At 36.6% G+C, this 16,954-nt stretch overlaps 1 long non-coding RNA gene across 1 annotated transcript in view; it reads left to right on the top strand.

The window, feature by feature from the left end:
- Window positions 1-14,449: 14,449 nt before the first annotated feature.
- The window catches only part of LOC115438749 (uncharacterized), a 31,545-nt gene continuing 29,040 nt past the window's right edge, over window positions 14,450-16,954 (top strand). Inside the window, exons 1-2 of the long non-coding RNA XR_003938146.1 lie at window positions 14,450-14,486; window positions 16,286-16,291. This is a non-coding gene — a long non-coding RNA (uncharacterized LOC115438749). The remainder of the gene's footprint in view (window positions 14,487-16,285; window positions 16,292-16,954) is intronic.

The raw sequence follows: 16,954 nt of genomic DNA, 5'->3' as shown, positions 1-16,954 counted from the left end.
CCTTTCCGTCCGTGGCTCCCTGTGTAGTGCTGCTGCACCTGTGAAATGCAGAGGATGTGAAATAGAGAGGAAGATGGAGAGACAAAGGGAGGGAGGGATGAAATCGGGGCGGGGGGTAGAAGCCTCCGAACATTAGCATGCTGAGAGTGTCAGCACTCTCCTCTCCTCTTTTTTTTTTTTTTTTTTTCTCTCTCTCCCTCTATCCCCCATCCCTCATCCCTCTTTTCTATCCCTCCCTCTGTCTCTTTCTCCTCACTGGTCACTGCAATTATACCATCAAAACACTCCAGCCTGAGAGTATAATAGCTTCCCCCTGTGTGTGTGTGTGTGTGTGTGTGTACAACAGAGTGTGTGTGCTATCATGAGAGATCAAAAGAGAGCGACTTTGTGTGTTTGTGCATAATTTAGTGCCATACATGACTACGTGTGCATGTACGTACAAGGGCGGCGAGTGTGTGTGTGCATGTGTGGGTGCACGGAAGAGTGTGTGTGTGTAAGTGTCTTTGAGTCACAATGGCTAGAAAAACTGCTTCTCCAACCTTTGACCCATCACACTCTTAAACACACGCTAAGAGATCCACTTTGCATTCACACACACACACACACACACACACATATACACATTGGGCCTAACACACTAATGGATGCATGCAGGCATACAGTCACGGCTTTGAGACACAAACCGTTATGACCTACATGCCCAGTGGGTCATCATTAAGCCAAACAGCACACTCTGACACCTTTTGCCATCCACGCATACACACACTCTCACTGTTTTTGTTTTTGTTCCCTCAACTTCCTCTATCCCTCTCCCCTTCCGCCCTCTGTCTCTTCCTTTTTTCTCTAACACACACACACACAAACACACACACACACTATCCCCCCTCTACGAGCTTGTTATCTCTCTGTCCGTTCGTTTTCTCTCTGTCACCTTGCCCTCAGCTATTTGAGTACACTTCTGTCTCTCATACTCCCATCTCTCTCTCACACACACACACACACACATACATATATAAACACACTTGTTCTCTTTTCTGTCTGTGGGTCTGACTCTCATGCTTTGCTTCTCCTCGTTCTGCTTCTGTTTGTCTTATCATACACTAGTCAACATTTGCTAGGGATCAGGACTATAACTTTGCTATATTCGGGGGTGTAATTCTGGAAACTTGACAGTTTATTTTCCCAGTGGAGTACAGCCTGCGGATGCGAATGGTGGCCATACACATTATTGACATCACACCGTATGTGTTTCAGAACATTCTGAGTGGTTTCAGTGGAAACAAAATTGGAAGAGTAATTGTTGTGAACTCTAATTTCTAGGGTTGTATCACCCTTTTGCCTGAAAGTGCAATAAAAATGTATGTTTTTTTACCTTTGGTCCATTTTTCTTTACATGACTAGCCAAAGTACACACATAATATATGAAGTCACCCAAAATATTATACAACATCAATTATTGTGCAAATATAAAACTGATCCCTAGCAAATGTTGACTAGTATACAGAGGTTGGACAAAATAATGGAAACACCTTAAAAAATCAACAAAATATCATTTAATATGGTGTAGGTCCGCCTATTGCGGCAATTACAGCCTCAATTCTCCAAGGTATTGATTCATACAACTTGTGAATTGTTTCCAAAGGAATTTTAAGCCATTCTTCAGTTAGAATACCCTCCAACTCTTTTAGAGACGATGGCGGTGGAAATCGACGTCTTACTTGAATCTCTAAAACTGACCATAAATGCTCAATAATGTTGAGGTCTGGGGACTGTGCCGGCCATACGAGATGCTCAACTTCATTAGAATGTTCCTCATGCCATTCTTTAACAATTCTAGCTGTATGGATTGGGGCATTATCATCTTGAGGTGAAGGTGTTTCCATTATTTTGTCCAACCCCTGTATGTTATCTGTCTCACCGTCCAGGAGACCAGTACCCTACAAATGGAACGCTATACTAAAATCAACACAGAACACCAAGGGGAGAAAAAAAAAAAAAAATGAAGAGACCAGGCTGAATTTCCAGACCTGAACCCCTTTGGAAACCTCTGGAATGTGATCAAGAGCAAGATGGATGGTCACGGGCCATCAAATAAAGCCCAGCTGCTTGTGGTTTTGCGCCAGGAGTGACACAAAGTGCCCACCAGCAAAGTGAAAGGCTGATGGGGAGCTGGCCAAGTTTCTGTATTTTTTCTTTTTTTTATGTTAACCCATAAAGACCCAAACGACGACCATCGACCAAAACCATCTACTGATCTAAACTGTTGATCCACTAATTCTATCAATACATGTAGATAATTGTTGTAAAATACAGTTTGCCATCTTTTCATGGTTATCAGATATGACCTATTTAGACGTTCTGAGGCTCCATAGTTACCATGGAAACACCGTCATCTTCTACAACATTGATTCACCGGTAAAATCCATGGAGTTGGGTCAATGGCAGTGAATGGACATAGTGGGTTTATATTCAGTTAATGATAGATTTGACCGAAAAAGTCACTTTTTCTTCAGTTTTTTTCTGTTTTCATACAATAACTTTTGAGTTTAATCTGAGCTTTTCTGAACATCTACATGATCAGTGAATTAAATAAAGGAAAATAGATGATTTTCACTGGAAAAAAAATAAAAGACAGAGGATAATATCATAATAAATGGTGATAAATCACTTAGAAAAGGTTAAATAGAGAAGAAAATTCATTTGGAAACTGTCACGAAAGTCACACTTGGTCATTATGGGTTAACACGGTAGTACTTTGTTGATTAAAATTAAAGGTGCAGTGTGTAGGATTTAGTGACATCTAGTGGTGAGCAGGGCTGTGTATTGGCTAGGGCTGTGCAATTAATCGAAATTCAATTACGATTACTATACGAAACGATTACAAATATTATGTAATCGAGAAAAAAACGATTATTAATTTTGAGTTGTTTTAATTCACGCGCACGCAAGCTACCATGAGCTGCTCTGCCCCGCCCCCCTCTAAGCTACAGCTGCCAGCTAGCCGGCAGGTCCCACCCCAAGAGGAAAGTTGTACCTAGCGGTCTGGAAAAACGGCAGGAGAATCACAGCAGAAGTGCTTGGTAAACAAAAAAGGCAAGTCAATTTCAATTGTATGGAATCACCTTGGGTTTGATGAAGAAGAGCAAAAACACATCACGTGCAAAAAGTGTTTCGTAGTTGTGTCCGCACCGACCGCTAACACAACAAACCTTTTTAACCATCTAAAGTTTAACCACCTTGACAAAATAAGATATAACCAAAGGAGTATATCTTATTTTGTCAAGGATCCATCTACAGTTTTATGCTGGAGAAATTGTGGTAAAACAGGTGACCATACACACGTATTTTGGGACTGTCCGAGCTTGTTTATATACTGGAAAAATGTCAAAGAAGAAATTGAAAGAATTGTAAAAAGAGAAGTCCCTTCAAATGTTTTGTTCTATTTACTTGGAGTCATACCGATCAATGATTTTAATGCAGAGCAGAGATATATTTTACATATTTTACTTTTGATTGCTAAAAAAAATAGTAACAGTAAATTGGAAGAGTGTCAAATCACCAACGGTAATAGAATGGAAACAAAGACTGAAACAAGTGTACACTATGGAAAGAATGACCGCATCATTACAAATGAAAATGGATCTTTTTAAGCGGAGATGGCACATGGTTGAAGACTATTTGTATAATTAAACATTTTGGGTTGTTAACGAGAATTGCTGTTATAAGCCCGGACATGAGGTGTTTTGTATTTATACAGATGTGTGCAAATGTATACAAATATATGAATGTTTTGATACTTGGCAATCTATAGATGTAGTGTAGTGTCTGCAACAATAATAATACTATGTGGTGTAATTATTTTTTTTAATTTATTTTGTTTATTTGTTTTTTTTTACGTGTGTCTTATCCCAGATGTTTTGTTCTGTTTTGTGTTGTGCAAAAATCTAAATAAAAAGTTCCAAAAAAAAAAAAAAAAAAGTTTAACCACCGCCACCTTTATCATAATCTTATGAAAAACTAAAACACAAAAACAACTTCGTCCGCAATGCAATCTTCAGTCTCTGAATCTCTTTACGCTGCAACTCCCGTATTAACCTAACCCTAACCTGTATAACCCTAACGTGCATATTCTAGATGGCTGATGTATACAGAAGGCCTTAACTGAAACCTCACGGCACGCCACTGAATTTACTATGTTTCATACTACATTGAACATACTTGAATTTATAATTTGCACTTTACGTGAGGTTTTTTTTTATTGCTACAGTTCTATGGCAAGTCTATAGCAGTTTAATTACAGTGCACTATTTGTTTACAAAAGGAAACATACTTGAATTTACAGTACACTTATTTGCATTCAAAGATTTTTTTGTTTCGTACAAAAGTGAACATACAGGGGTTGGACAAAATAATGGAAACACCTAACATTGTGGCATCATAGAAGGTGTTTCCATTATTTTGTCCAACCCCTGTACTTTGTTTTAGCAGTTAAAAGCTTTATTTATGTTTAAGGAGTATATTTTACATTGTTTTGCAAGAAAAAAATAAACAACTTTAAGGTTAACAAATAATCGTTTTTAATAATCGTGATTTCAATTATTGCTAAAATAATCATGATTTTTTTTTTTTTTTTCTATAATCGAGCAGCCCTAGTATAGGCAAGAATCTGGCGATATGATACAAATCACAATACTAGTGCAACGTGGTTAATAGTTCATTCTTGATAAAATGAGACTGCAGGATGGAGACGGATTTCTTCATACAACAGTGCTTTACTGTGCACGTGTCGTGATAGCTCCAACACTTCCTGAAACAAAAAGTCACATGACCGAACCAGCCAATCAGGAACTAACAGTACCTAGACCGGTAAATGTAAATGATTTAGAAAAGGCACATTCAACACATTACTTTAGCTGCTTATATACAACAAATGAAAATAGTTAAATGTGTATATGTGTAAAATAATAATTCTGCAACATAAATGTAAATAGTTATTTGTGTAAACGCTGTCAATATATTTTTTTAACAAATACCTGAGTTAACTTATTCCATGTAATTTACTCCATTGTTAAACCTTACATTCCTTCAACATAAATTATTTTAACTTCTGAGCCTTACACCTAGGATCACGATACGATATATCACGATATCGTTAAAAAGGCAATTTTTTTTGTTTGTTTCTTTTTTAAAAATGATTATTTCCTGGAAGAATTGAATTACACCAGAAATCTGCACAAATACTAAACACATTTTTATTTGATCACAACAGGATCTGATGTTATATCACAAAATGTTCCTGTGTTCAAACTGAAATGATGTTTTACAGACATTATAGTTTAAGATCCTGTTCAAAATGTTCATATTCTACACGTTCAGAATTAAAATCAGAACAGTATTTTTGTGCAACCCCGACAAAGGAACTAACATTTTAATAAAAGAGTGTTAAATAATAATAAACAAAATATGAACAAAAAAGAAAAACAAAAATGAACCTCCACAATATCTACATTTGAATAAATACCTAAAAATATCGATACAGTACTTTTAAATATCAATACAGTATTGCGAAATGAAATATTATATTGCAGAACCGATATTTTCTTACACCCCTAGTGGTGAGGGTTCAGATTGTAACCAAATGAATGCGTTCCCTTCTTTGAAGCAGGTGGGAGTACCTGATAGTTTTGAATAAAGGGAATATTTCTGTCAGTGGTATCAGGATTTTATTATTCCCCTCCAGTCTGATTCTGTGTTTTACTGTTTTCAAAGCTCCTCTTGCTTTGTGACATAAGAACAACCTCCAAGCTGCAACTATAACCTGAAAATGGCAAGTTGTTCTTTTTCAGTGAACTTGTATTTTGTAGGAATTTAGTCCTTTTAACCCAGGGTGTCAAACTCATTTTAGTTCTGGTGCCACATTAAGCCAAATTTGATCTGAAATGGGCCGGACCAGTGAAATAATAACATAATAATATATAAATAATGTCAACTCCAAATTTTCTTCCATGTTTTAGAGCGAAAAAGTAAAATTATGTAATGAAAATGTTTACATCAACTGACTATCCTTTAAAACAATGTGAATAACATGAGCAAACTGAAATTGTTAAGAAAACTAAGTGCAATTTTAACAATATTATGTCTTAGTTTATCATTTACACATGTACATTACAACTTACAGATCACAGTGGATCAAAAAATACATGAAACATTTAATAAAGAGGCAGAATATTGGTAAACTTACATTTCAAATGTTTCAAGTTTTTCATATTTGTTTAGGTTATTCGTGTTTTTTTGTGAAATGATTGTTTGTTTTAGTGTAAATACAGTAAACGGACATAAAAATGTTTACATTTAGAAGAGAAACATTTGGAGTTGTGAGTATTTATAGGTTATTATGATAGTATTTTACTGATCCGACCCACTTGAGATTAAATTGGTCTGAATTTTGAAGTTAAACTAAAATGATTAATATCTTGTGTGTAATTTTTGCATTTTACAAATTAATCCCACGGACCAAACTGGACACTTTGGCGGGCCAGATTTGGCCCCACGGCCGCATGTTTGACACCTGTGTTTTAACCCGTAAAGACGCAAACAGCCACTGGCAACCAAAACCATCAACTGATGTAAGATGTTTAATAACTTCTAAATCACTAAACTTATCAATACTTGGAAATAATTGGTGTAAAATGTAGTTTGTCATCTTTTCATTGTCATCAGATATGACCCATTTGGACGTTCAGAGGCTACGTAGAGAACATGGAAACATCGTCATCTTCTACAACATTGAGTCACCAGTAAAACCCATGGAGTTGACAAATGACAGTGGATGGACACGCTTATTTTTACATTCAGTTGTTGATATTTTTGCTGAAAACGTTACTTTTTCTTCAGTTATCTCTGTTCCTGGTATAATATCCCTCAACTTTAATCTGAGCTTTTATAAACATTCACATTATCTGCAAATTAAATACAGGAAAATACCTAATTTTCATGGAAAAACCTAAAATTCAGAGGATAATATTATAATAAATGGTGATAAATCACTTAAAAAAGGTTAGATATAGAGAAGAATTACATAAAAGTAGCACTGAGTCAATTTGAGCACCCTGTGTTCAACGCTGGCCAACAATTAGTTGGATAATCACAGATCATTTACACTTATTTCAGTACAATAGTTGATGGGAGTCAGATCTGCAGCACTGGTACAGATGTAATGCAAATGCCAGTATCGCTTGGTCTTCGGAGAGTTTCACAGAAATAATGCCTGACTTGTGTTAAGAATGCAAATTTATCCAACTGACACTTTGAATAAGGAACGAAAATACGGGTTAGAATTTGTGTTTGGGGTTTTTTATAGTGTTATGGAGTGAGAATTTAGCAACTGTGGTAGAAATCCTTAATAAGAAGAAGTATGGAAGCAGAGTTTGCTCTGTGCATTTAATAAAAGCGTTCTGTAGAAAGGATCAGAAATGACAACAGAAAACATGGATGATTAGAGACGTTCTGATGCCAAAAAAGAAGGAAGACGCACCATTTGTAGAGTTTCCTGTGAAAAAAGGACTTAAAATTTCAAGGATTTTGCACAAAAGTGATGCTTTCAGGTTGATGGGATGAAAAGGGTGGCATACTTCCCAAAGCCTCTGAAGGTCACATGTGTGTAAAGTAACAAATTTTTATCTCATACACGACCAGAATTTGGACAGTAAAATTGAACCCTTGTATAGTGGTCAGATTTTTGTTATTCAGCCAGTGTTCACGTGTATTTAATTTAATTTCATTTATTAAGATCCCCATTAGCAACTGATGATTCCGTTGCTATTCTTCCTCTACATTACAAAACAATTTTAATTATTTTACATTAATATTAAACCAATTAATGCCCACACACACACACACACACACACACACGCACACACACAAACAGGACATATACAAAAGCCCATTGCAATTAAAATAAATAAACAAACAAAATAAGTACTATACATTCATACTCCTTCACCTACCAATAGCTGTCTGATACAAATAAACAAACAAAATAAGTACTAATCATTCATGGATATGGAGGACCCACTGCATTTGTGGGTTTTTAATTCAACATTATCAAACAATTTTATGTTAAAATACTCAACAGATGTTTACTTCATCCCGATTACAAGCAACATAAAAAGCATATATGTTTAATATTTGCCTTTTGCCTTTGCTAGATCACATTTTGAATTAAAGTACTACTCGTTTTTATTTATTTATTTATTTTAATAAAATGTAATATAATCAAGATATGAGAGGAAAAAATTCATAAAAAAAATGTATTAATCATTATTTTTCTTTTAGTAGGTTAAATAATTCTTCCTGAACTAAAAAATTTTGAACAGAGCTGAGTGGTTTGATCATGGCATGTTTGTTTGTTTTTTTTTAGTTTAGTTTATGTTTAGTTTACCCCAGAGGAAAATTCATTCAGACTTCTATCTGTCTGACTTTTAGTTAGATAGCCAAGGTCTATTTTTATGAAATGTGCCCCAGATCTCAACCCAACTGAAGCGCTCCCCTCTGCCAACACTGGGAATATCCTTTGGAAAATGTGATTTTCACATCCAATAGAGTTCATGTGGATTTGAAGAATCAATACTGAGGTGCACTGAAACTTCTCTGGAGTCATGTTTTAACCCACAGGTGTCAAACATGCGGCCCGGGGGCCAAAACCGGCCCGCCAAAGGTTCCAATCTGGCCCGCGAGATGAATCTGCAAAGTGCAAAATGCAAAAATTAGAAGATATGAACAGTCAAGGGCATCAAATTCAAAAACAACAGCATAATAACCTAGAAATAATGACTCCAAATTGTCTTCTTGGTTTAATGTGAGAAGAATAATACGATATTATTCCTCTAAATAATGTCAACACCAATTTTTTCTCTACGAACATTAAATTCTGATATCCTTTAACAATAAAATGTCAATAACCTGAACAAATATGAACAACCTGGAATGTCTAAAGAAAAATACGTGCAATTTCAACAACATTCTGCCTGTTTTGTGTCTTGGTAGATCTGGTCTGTAATGCACATGTATAAATTGAGGCATAATACTGATAAAATTGTACTTATTTTTCTTCAGAAATTTCAGTTTTTTCCAGTTACTTACATTTTTTTGGTTTTGGATAGAAATAGTTTCATCATTTAATGTTATTTTTTGCACTAAAAAATTTGGAGTTGTCATATTTATAGGTTATTATTCTATTATTTTACTGGTTGGAGATCAAATCGAGTTGAATATGGCCCCTGAAAGAAAATGAGTTTGACACCCCTGTTTTAACCCATTTACACTTTCATTCTTTAACCCTTCCATGCACAAATTATGAGAACCTTAATCAAAATTTTTTCATGAGTGTTTTTATTCCTCTTTAGGCATGAAAAAAACAATGCGACTGAAAATTTTCTTCTGAAAAATAAATACACTGAACAAAAATATAAATGCCACACTTTTGTTTTTGCTCCCATTTTTCATGAGCTGAACTCAAAGATCTAAAACTTTTTCTGTATGCACATAAGGTTTATTTCTCTCAAATATTGTTCACAAATCTGTTTAAATTTGTGTTAGTGAACACTTCTTCTTTGCTGAGATAATCCATCCACCTCACAGGTGTGGCATATCAAGATGCTGATTAGACAGCAGGATTTTTGCACAGGTGTGACTTAGGCTGGCCACAATAAAAGGCCACTATAAAATGTGCAGTTTTATCACACAGCACAATACCACAGATGTCACAAGTTTTGAGGGAATATTCAATTGGCATGCTGACTTCAGGAATCTCCACCAGAGCTTTTGCCTGTGAACTGAATGTTCATTTCTCTGCCATAAACCATCTCCAAAACTGTTTCAGAGAATTCATGAAGAAGACTGTGCGAGGAAAATGGTGGTCACACCAAATACTGACTGGTTTTCTGACCCCCCTGGACCACCCAATACAGTAAAAGTGCACATTTTAGAGTGGCCTTTTATTGTGGCCAGCCTAAGTCACACCTGTGCAATAATCCTGCTGTCTAATTAGCATCTTGATATGCCACACCTGTGAGGTGGATGGATTATCTCAGCAAAGGACAAAGGAGAAGTGCTCACTAACACAGATTTAGACAAATTTATGAACAATATTTGAGAGAAATAGGCCTTTTGTGTACATAGAAAAAGTTTTAGATTGTTGAGTTCAGCTCATTAAAAATGGGAGCAAAAACAAAAGTGTGGCATTTATATTTTTGTTCAGTGTGAAAATAATTAAATAAAATAAAAATAATTGAAAAAAAAAAAAATACATTTAAAAAAAATAATAATGAAAAAAAAAATTCTTATGAACCTATTTTTCATGAAGTTGCAAAAATGTCCACTCAGCTGGACACACGTTTAATTTTTGACGCACAGAAACCTGTATTTACTGATAAATTGTGTGAAAACTATGGGGAGGGCTTGTGATTCGGGGGGTTTATGATCAGGAGAGATCTACATAATGTTACCAATTCATGTCAGAAAAGATATGTAGTGTCTTAAAAGTTTAATAAAGATATGTGTAAAAAAAAAAAAAAAAAGAACAACAAAATCCATGAATATACAAGAGAACAGCTGTAGAATAGCTGTCCACTGTAGTGACCACTATGCATGAAAGGGTTAAATTCATTCCTTTTCACTTTGCGACACACTCATTCCCTATATTGTTGTTTTTTCACCTCGGCACTTCCTCTTTTCCCCCCCCTCCTCTCCCTCCTCCCACCCATACCCCCTCCACCTCCCCCATGGCTCTCTCCCTCTAAGTAAATCAATGAACATACACTTTATGCCATCTATTGATCCTTTCATATCAATCTGTCCTCACCCCCCTGTTCTTGCCCTTTCCATTTTCTCTCAGTTTTCCACACTCCCATTTCCCCAATCCCTTTTGTCTCCCCTTTACATTTATAATCTCTCTGCACCCCCCCCCCCCCCCCCCCCCCCCCCCAACTCGCCTCTTTCTCTATTTCAGTCCTTCTCTTTATATCTGTCGCTTTGGGATGTCTATTTATACGGCTGGCACCTTTATGCTTGTGTGCATCAATGTGTGTGTGAGTGAGAGTGAGTGTTTGATGTTGGTCTAAGTGGTTAACATAATACGAGCCCTTTAGAGGGATGGCGTTCCTGCACTTACACACACACACACACATATATACACACATACACATGCACACAATTTTAGGCTTTTTCCTGGGCTTTATTTGAACAATTTGTGCGTTTTAGTATCCTCCAGCTTGTGCAGCAGATCCATGTATTATCTATCAATTATATTCTCCCACCTGGTCCAAATGCACACACACATATGCACACCTTGGTAGCTCCACCACCTTACTCGAACGACAAAAAACCCAGTATTATCTTTTGTTATTTATTATTGCAGATGGAGCCATCATTTCATGACCTCGTTGTCTCTCGCACTCCTCCCTCTGCATACACTTTTATTTATTCAAGCCTCTCTCACTTTCTCTCCTCCCTGCCCTCTCCTCCTCCATTCTGCGCCGTTATGTTTATTCAGACATCACTCTCTTTCTCTCTCTCTCCCTCTCTCTGTGCCCCCCCCCCCCCCTTCACTCCCTCCGTACCCGTGTGTCCAGCTTTTGTTACCGGCCTCGTTTCCATAACAACTGCGACCTTTCAGTCAGTGCCTACCATTTTTCAATCAGAAGTAGAAAATGACAGGGATGAGACGAGGCATTAAGAGGGAGCGAATTGGAAACGGTGCGGTTACTCGTGTTGTGATCCACTGATTGAATCCAAAATAAAGAATCTAAAAAGTAAAGTAAAAGGTGGAAACAAACAAACCAAGTAATGGAAATAGGGCCCTGGTCTGAAACAGTTAACAAGTGCTATCAAAGGTCATGCATTGATGGATGTTCCTGTGTGATTAAAGCAACAAGGCTGCAGAGAAGACTTTTCTAACAGTTACTACACTTCAGATGTTGTGATAGTGTATAAAGCAGCAACAATGAAGTGAACTGACAACTATTTTTGACAATTGTACATCAGGTTGGATCAGAAGATTCTTAAATATGAGCATTTTCTGGGTTCTTTCTACCTTTGTGGCAGTAAATTTCTAACAGAGCATTTGAGGAGACGTCATTTTGAGCTTTGCAAAACAGTCACAAAAAAATTAATAGACAGCCCTTGTTTTCTTCAATTTCTTGTTCATTTTAATGCCTGGTACAACTACAGGTACATTTGTTTGGACAAATATAATGACAACCACAAAAATAGCTCATCCATCCATCCATCCATCCATTATCCTCCGCTTTATCCGGGGCTGGGTTGCGGGGGTAACAGTCTAAGAAGGGTGCCCAGACTTCCCTCTCCCCAGACACCTCCTCCAGCTCTTCCAGGGGGACCCCGAGGCGTTCCCAGGCCAGCTGAGAGACATAGTCTCTCCAGCGTGTCCTGGGTCTTCCCCGAGGTCTCCTCCCAGTGGGACATGCCTGGAACACCTCCCCAGGGAGGCGTCCAGGAGGCATCCAAAACAGAGGTCCGAGCCACCTCAGCTGGCCCCTCTCGATGTGGAGGAGCAGCGGCTCTACTCCGAGCTCCTCCCTGGTGACTGAGCTCCTCACCCTATCCCTAAGGGTGCGCCCAGCCACCCTACGGAGGAAGCTCATTTCAACCGCTTGTATCCGGGATCTTGTCCAATCGGTCATGACCCAAAGCTCATGACCATAGGTGAGAGTAGGAACGTAGACTGACCGGTAAATCGAGAGCTTCGCCTCTCGGCTCAGCTCCTTCTTCACCACGACAGACCGGTACAGCGACCGCTCATAGCTCATAAGAATTTAATTTCAGAGCTGATATCTATCCGTTTTCCATGTTTTCTTGATAATAACCAAAATCACTTCAGTTCTTACATCAATAGTTATGGCAAAAACAGCGCTTTTAGGCATTCCGTGTTTTCTTTTCTCTCTGTTTTAGTCACATGATACACACAGGAGCTAGTGCTTGATTGCATAACCATTGTTTTTGATGACTTTTGATGGTCTCATTTTTTTCTGACTGTATATCGAATTAATTTGATAAATCAAGGTTTTGCCTTCTGAAAATGGTGAAAACTGGCTACAACACAATAAAAAATTTTCAATCTTGATGAACAATGAACGTGTTTTTCCAGTTGAATATGACACATACATCAATCAGCCATACTGTTATGACCACTGACAGGAAGAGTGTTTATAATATTGATTATATCATTACAATGTCACCTTGCACTGGGTTGGATACATGAGGCAGCAAGTGAACATTTAGTCCTCAAAGTTGATGAGTTGAAGCAGCAAACTGATCAACATAAGGAACTCAGTGACTTAGACCAGGTCCATACCGAAAAGGTGATGACTGAGTCAGAGCATCTCCACAACTGCAGGTCTTGTTGGGTGTTCCTGGTCTGTAGTGGTTGGTACCGACCAAAAATGGACTAAGGAGGAACATTCCGAGCTCAGCACAATTAATCATCGGTGGAAAATGTTGGACAAATAAATCTGATCCATGTAGGTCCATTTCTCTACTTCCAGGACTTCAGGGATCTGCTGCTAATGTCTTGGTCCAGATACCACAGCACACCTTCAGAGGTCGGGTGGAGTCTAGGCCTCGGATCAGATCAGGTTTCGTGGAACAAGGGGAACCTACACAATATTAGCCCCGTAAAGACCCAGTGCTATTTTTGTGGTAGTTCACGAATGATTTTTTTTTCCCTCTATATTTATATTTAGCATTTCTTAAGTGAGTTATCACCATTTGATAAGATAAGATAAGATAAGATAAGATAAGATGAGATGAGATGAGATGAGATGAGATGAGATGAGATGAGATAAGATAAGATAAGATAAAATAAGATAAGATAAGATAAGGTAAGGTAAGATAAGATAAGATAAGATAAGATAAGATAAGATAAGATAAGATAAGATAAGATAAGATAAGATAAGATAAGATAAGATAGTCCTTTAATCGTCCCACAAGGGGAAATTCCAGATTTACAGCAGCAATAGCGGAGCACAAACAAAGCACACAAGAGCAAAAAAGAGCATAAATAATCCTCTGTATTTAGCATTTTTCCAGTGAAAATCACATATTTTCCAATATTTAATGTACTGATCATATAGATGTTCATAAAACCTCAGATTAAACTTGAGGGCTATTATCCCAAAAACCAGAAAAAGCTGAAGAAAAAGTGACTTTTTCAGTAAAATATATCATTAATGAATGCAAAACAGCTGTGTATGACCACTGTTATTTATCAAACTCCATGGGTTTTACTGGTAAATCAATGTTGTAGAAGATGACATTGTTTCCACGGTAACTACGGAGCCTCTGAACATCCAAATGGGTCATATCTGATGACCATGAAAAGATGATAAACTGTATTTTACACCAGTTATTTACATGTATTGATAGGATTAGTGGCTCAACAGGTATTATACATTTTAGATCAGTAGATGGTGGGTGTTTGGGTCTTTATGGGTTAGATAGGTGGTAATAATGTTCTTCTCACACTGATGCTCGATTGGTTGAGATCCACTTGTTGTTGTTTAGATGCTTTTGGTAGTAATAACCACTTTACACTAGGAATGGACAATAAGATCTGCAGATGCTCTGACCCATCATAACTTACCATAATAATGCTCTGACCCATCATAATTTATCCCTTGTCAAAGTTGTTCATATCCTTACTCTTAATTTTGTTGTTTTTAACAAGTCAACGTCAAGGTCTACATGTTCACTTACTGTTTAATATATCCAACTCACTGACAGCTCCTATTGTAATGAGATAATCAACATTAATATCTCATTACCTGCCAGTGGTCATAACAATCAGTAAAGAAAAAATATTTTTAATCATATTTTGGTTTCAGTTCATGTAGCCAGAAAACAATCAAATAAAATCAGAATTCATCCATAACACTGAGAAAAAAAAAAACCTGAGATTAAATTTTCAGCCCTATTGAACACATTTAGCTTTGGGATTAGCATTTTATAGACCAAACAATACATTTCAAATCAAATCAAATCAAATCAAACGAGCTTTATTTGTCACATGCACAATCGTACATTGTACAACACGCAGTGAACTGTGTTGTGTGTCATTTACACACAGATACCAGACAACAAAAGGACGACAGCATAAAGAAAACAAACAGCAAGTACATGATAAACTAAGAAATATATGAATGTTATATGAAATTTAGAATAATCGGTGAAAATAATCACCCTAGACTTACCTTCATTGTAAAATCCTCCAAAGGATTAGACTGCTCCAACATACTGGTCACATCTGTTACATAAAATCAGATTATTTTGAGCCAGGCTATACACAAATCAGTCAAACAGTTATCTGAGATGCAGTTTATGTGCAGAATTCCTGTGCTGAGATAAAACTGTTAATGAATGACCACCTGACCTGTGAACAGATCCTATAGCCTTTATTGAAACCTGTGACTGTGATATATGAGCTATGGAAGGCCTTGAGTAATACTGTTAACCCTTTATCAGGCAAGTGACTATTTTTGGTCATTTCCAAATGCTTTACAACAGAGTGACAGTGAGGCAACAATCTCAGGTCCAATGTGGTCTACAGGGTCTGCAGGGTCCACCTCTGCATGAACAGTGAGTGGACCTGCTTTGTTAGGTACCATGAAGTAATGGTACTAATGTAAGGACTGATGTTCAAAGGCAGAATGTGGATGTGGACAGGGAGCAGCACTGATGTTGGTCTAATGTTCTAAAAGTGATGTTCTAAAAAAGGCTACATGTTCCTTTCACATTACGTGTGTTTTTCTTGGATTTTTACGCTGCCCCCCAAAGAGGAGGCAAGGGGTATTATTTTTGGTTTGGTTTGTTTCTTTGTTTGTTCGTTAACACTCTAGCGGCAAACGTATTGGTTGAATTCATACCAAATTTGGTTTATAGACTGCCAGTGACCCAGAATAGATGTCATTACATTTTGGGAAAAGCAGGTCAAAGTTTACATTTTTAATGAATTTAAAAAAAATTTTTTTCCCCCATTTACTTATAATGGGTGAAATTTCAAATGTCCATAGCAGCAAAACTATTTGTTGAATTCATACCAAATTGACTTTATACATTGCCAGTGACCCAGAAAGGATGTCATAACATTTTGGGAATAGTACACTGTAAAAAGTGACTGTAGAATTAACACCAAAAAGTTGTAAAATTGCAACATAAAAAAAAAAAAAAAACTATAAGTGACAATATAATGCAGAGTTGTTTATTAAAAAAGATTTTTGTGTTAACGATTGAATCAAATATAGCTGTAGTTTTTGCAGGAAGAGAATGTGAACAAAACCAGATTTGTATGTAGAAATGATGTATTTCTATTGTTTTTAGAAAATAAAACTGTAAATTGAAATACAATGTGGTGCTGTTTAAATTGCAAGACCATAATGTTGAAATAACGGCATATTTGCTTTCATTCATATATATATATATATATATATATATATATATATATATATATATATATATATATATATATATATATATATATATATATATATCACACAGTAGAGATTGAAATCCAGTAGGATTCGTAATCCTACTAGGACAGATTGAAATTTTAGTTTGTCCTAGGACAAACTGAAATCCTATCTGTCCTAGGGTTAGGGTTAGGGGGGGTTAGGGGGTTAGGGTTAATCTTCAGATCCTAATTTCTTGTAGGATTTCAGTTTGTCCTAGGAGAAACTAAAATTCCTATCTGTCCTAGTAGGATTACGAATCCTACTGGATTTCAATCTCTACTGTGACATATAGATAGATAGATAGATAGATAGATAGATAGATAGATAGATAGATAGATAGATAGATAGATAGATAGATAGATAGATAGATAGATAGATAGATAGATAGATAGATAGATAGATAGATAGATAGATAGATAGATAGATAGATA

This window comes from Sphaeramia orbicularis, chromosome 18, assembly GCF_902148855.1.
Source record: "Sphaeramia orbicularis chromosome 18, fSphaOr1.1, whole genome shotgun sequence".
NCBI classification, from domain to species: Eukaryota; Metazoa; Chordata; class Actinopteri; order Kurtiformes; family Apogonidae; genus Sphaeramia; species Sphaeramia orbicularis.
The sequence above is the reverse complement of the archived record's forward strand: the minus strand, read 5'-3'. Positions and strand labels throughout refer to the sequence as shown.